General features: G+C 58.7%; 1 protein-coding gene across 1 annotated transcript in view; it reads right to left on the reverse strand.

The window, feature by feature from the left end:
• Nucleotides 1-4,143, reverse strand: part of PRDM16 (PR/SET domain 16) — a 272,199-nt gene that overhangs the window by 182,870 nt on the left and 85,186 nt on the right. The gene's annotated exons all lie outside the window — the stretch shown is intronic.

The raw sequence follows: 4,143 nt of genomic DNA on the forward strand, positions 1-4,143 counted from the left end.
AAGAGAATGCCCGCCGGGCCCTGGTGGGCCCCAGGGCCCCGGGTCCGTGCCCTCGCTGGGGGCTGGGGAGCTCGCTGTTTCCTCTTGGACTCTCCGTCCCTCTGCAGGACTGCCAGGAACCCTTTCTCTGAGATGACTTCCCCGTCCCGGCAAGGCAAACATTTCTGCAGCTAATCCTCCAGTCTTGATCATTGCTGAGAAATAACAGAGGCGAGGTTCCAGCGCACCATCATAAGTCTTGCTTTTTATGACTTAATTTATCCACACTCTACTGGAGAAACATCTTGTTCACTGGGCGAGGAGAAACTGTCCCCCGCCCCCCAAGGCTGATGGAAGCCGGTGTCAGGCCGAGCAATGTGTCCTGTTAGTGTACCAAGGGGCCAGGCTGGAAGCAGGTATTAGTCAAGGAGGGGACACATCATTAAAGAAGAAAGCGGGTGCACTCACATGGAATCTGTTAAATTAAGAACCCCACCGTTCCGGCCAAGATCCATTTGTTATCCTCCCGGGGCTCCCCTCCCTGTAGCGGGAGACTCTCGAGAAGGCGGAGCTGCTGCGGGAAGGGACCTCCTTGGAATCATGGAGTTCAGGGATGTGCCCAGTCTGTCCCAGCCAGACAGGAGGGTCAGCGCAGAGAACTCTCACTTCATAGCCTGAGGCGCAGCTACCCGCCGCCACTAGGGACTCTGGGATCGGAGAGCAGGACCTTCCTGGCTGACTCAGAAGGTGACCGTGAAGAAGGTGGACTTCAGGAGGGCAGGTATTTTGGAGATGCCACCCCCACAGCGGGTGGTCAGTCAGTTTGTGCCAAGCAGCCGAGGGAGGGAGTGGATGGTATTCGGAGACTGCAGAATTGGATACAAGGTAACCATGATTCCCTACGTGAAACAGTCAGGCTCAGGGAGGCTGTGCTGCAGTAACAAGCACCCCTCCAGACCCAGTAGCACAAGCAGATCAAGGTTCTCATCCTCTGTGTGAGGGTCCCATCCAGTGTGTGCTGGCCAGCCGGCTGGCAGGGGCTCAGCTCATTGAAATTACCCCTGGGTGTGCCGGACATATTCAGGTTGGGTGTCATGAGGGCAAGGGAGTCACAAAGAGAATGTGCAATGAGCTTGTGCTCAGGCAAAGAATGATCCACACAGGGTCAAATCGATAGGAAGAGATCAGGTGAGCATGGTGGGACCATGGCAGGAAAGCCGCCCCCAATGTCCCTCGGTGGTACGTGTGGGCTCTGGTGGGTGCCCAACTGTGTGGACTTTCGACACAATGAGATGGCTGGAACACAGTGCCAGTGGCTGTCCAATGGATCCCATCAGAGACTTGGCTGTCCTCCCTCCTAGAACAAACTGCCATGTGCTGCTGGGGCAACTCGAATCACTGGCCTTTGGGTTCAAAGCTGAATGTGTTGAGCGTTGACACCAGCCCACACCTGGCCAGCAATCTCCAGCTACTACCCCACAGCTGCGGTGGTCCTTATAGTGATGGAGGTGGGTAGAGGCCGGCCTCCTTGGGGCGCGGGAGGTCAAACTTCCTCACTTCTCTATAACCACCTGCCTGTCATCCTCCCCCACCACCCTCCCCACCAGGCATCTTAGCACAGGACTGAAGGCGAAGTCGGAAGCCAGGGCAGGAGGTCAGAGAGAGAGACCTCTCCCCCAGGTATCCTGCACAGGTGGGGTGGCAGCCCTGGTGGGAAGCTAGTGTCACATCTCAGAGAGTTGACAGACAGTGATGAACCAGGATGCTGACAACTCTGCAGCCCCCCTCACCGCCCACCTCCAAAGCCGGCACCCACCCCTCCAATGGCAGACAGTTTGATGATGTGCAGTCCAAGGGCAGGCCAGGCCCCAGGTCTCCTCTCCAAGGGCAGCATGGATTGTTAGACCACACAGCCTTTATTACCTAATCTGGGGGGAAGGCTCACCCAGGTCGGCCCAGCGGGCAGCCACACAAGGATTCCTAAGGCCTGAACCCTCCCACAGCACCCTGAGAGCCACAGACTGAAGAAATGCCTTCAGGAGTGGGCCCCGGAGGAGAGGAAAGAGCTAACCAGGCCCCAGCCCCCTGGGAATGTCCAGGTGTCCCCAGGACCCATGCACCTTGTGGGCCCTGCCCTGGAGAGGACATGCCCACATGCCATGTTCGCTCTTACGCCCTGAAGTTGGCTTGCCACGACCCTGATGGCAGCCACCGCCGCCGCTGCCTCCATGCTTGTGGGGCCTGTGCCTCGCAGGTGAAACACCTTGTTTTCCCCTTGGAGGCAGAAGGCGGGGACCCCCCACCTCGGCCAATTACCGCCCGGCGGCTGCGGGTGCTATCTGCACAGTGAAAGCAGAAGATGCTAAATAGGCCTGTGCACTGATATATTTTCCCCTCCTAATAGTGCAGCACAATTTAATTAACTCAATACTCGCCCACCTGAAGATTACAGATTTTATTGACACCGCCATCTGGCTCCCATAAAGCCGGTAATGTATTGAATAAATCCTGCCTCTGAACTCGGGGCGGATGGCCTGGAGGCATCCCGCTGAAGCCTCAGCCAGCCACCCTCCTGCTGCAGGGACAATGGGGGGACCAGCCAGGAGCCCACAGCCCAAGGGGCTTCGTGGGCACCCTCAGCAGTAGCTGGAAGTGAGGAAGACAAGGGGGGGGCAAGACAGGAGGCTGACTGATCTGAATGCTTTGCACACATGGGGGCACCCCCATGTGCAAGGTCAGGGGCCCACGTCAGGGTCTCGATGGCCTGCATCCAAGGCTAGCCACTAGGCTAGCCACATGACAGCTCTCAGAGCCCAGCCCACAGGCCATCCCCATCGAAGAGGGTGGAGCAGTCCCGGTGGGCCCAGGAGGCCCCTGGTGGCTCCACTGGTTTTCAATGGACAAACGACCTAAGAGTTGGCAGGTCAAATTCATCCAGCGGGCAGCAGCAGGGGGGCTGGCAATCTGTGCTGTAGAGATGGCATCCACAGAGCAGTTCCACTCTGTAACACAGGGGCGGGTCACCGTGAGCCAGAACCAACCTGATGGCACGGGTTCGTGGGTTTGGGATGTTTGTTCTTCCCTGTTTTGGGGTTGAGGGCATGGGGGAGTGCCTCTGCTAGCTTCCTATCCAGTCCCACACTCAAATCACACCAGGCCTGAGAATCGGAGGAGGTGGGGACCGTGGGCCGATGGAAGTCAAGGAGGGGCCCTGCTGTCCCTGGCAGGGAGCGCTCCCAGGCTGGGGGCTGGAAGGAGTCTCAGGAGGCAGTTTCTTGGTTCACTATCTGGGGTCAACGATAGCAGGGCCCACCTTCGTCCTTCCTAAATGTGTGGGTGTCTGCTGTGAGATTTAGGGTTTGGGGGAAGCCGTCAGCAGGATGGGGAGGTCCCCAGGAAGGGCAAAGTCCCCCCCCCCTTCCCGCCACCTGCTGTCACATGTCCTGCCATCTTGCCAGGGCTGTCAGTGGGCTCCTTGGTGGTGGCCCGGGATGCCAGCGATGGAGCAAGGATTCCCTTCCTGCCTGAAGCTGGAGGCTCCCACCCACCCAACTTGACCTTTACCCCAGCGGTCCTTCTTGCCCCCACCCCCCTGGGGGTCTTCCAGGAGGATGCGTCACAAGGGTTGGCTCTGGGAACAAGAAAGAAATGCAGGCTCCCCTCACTCATGTGTAAAAAAGAGAACTTAGCCTTGCCCCTGTGCCCCCACCCCCACTTCCAAATGGCTTTCAGTGTCCTGTGAAGTGGGGGTGGGGGAGGGTCAGTCTGAACACAGCCCCCCTCCTGGGCCTGCCCAGCCTCCAGAGCCCCCCCAGCCCGGGCCCGGCCAAGCGGAGCTTGAGCCGGACTCCGTTGAGAGCCCCACAGCCTAGCTAACAAATGAGGGCCAGGAAATTAATCAGCCACCCTCTCCCAGCTGGCGGACGGTTCGGCTGATTTAAGGGGAGGGAGAATTAAGGGGATTGCAATCAACTCCATTTAGAAGGGGAGGGGCAGAAAGGTTGCTTTATAAAGTCGTCACCCAGCCAGGGCGCCCATAACTCACACGGGCCGCGCCAGGGAACCATTCATCACTCTTATCAGTGCCTGAATGAGTCGCCGCGGAACTGCCCCCACGTCCAGGTGGCAAGTTCAGGTGCTGAGTGGCGGCGCCAGGGGTCAGAG

Source organism: Echinops telfairi, unplaced genomic scaffold, assembly GCF_000313985.2.
Source record: "Echinops telfairi isolate 266 unplaced genomic scaffold, ASM31398v2 ScPeMD7_7457;HRSCAF=8495, whole genome shotgun sequence".
Lineage (NCBI taxonomy): Eukaryota > Metazoa > Chordata > Mammalia > Afrosoricida > Tenrecidae > Echinops > Echinops telfairi.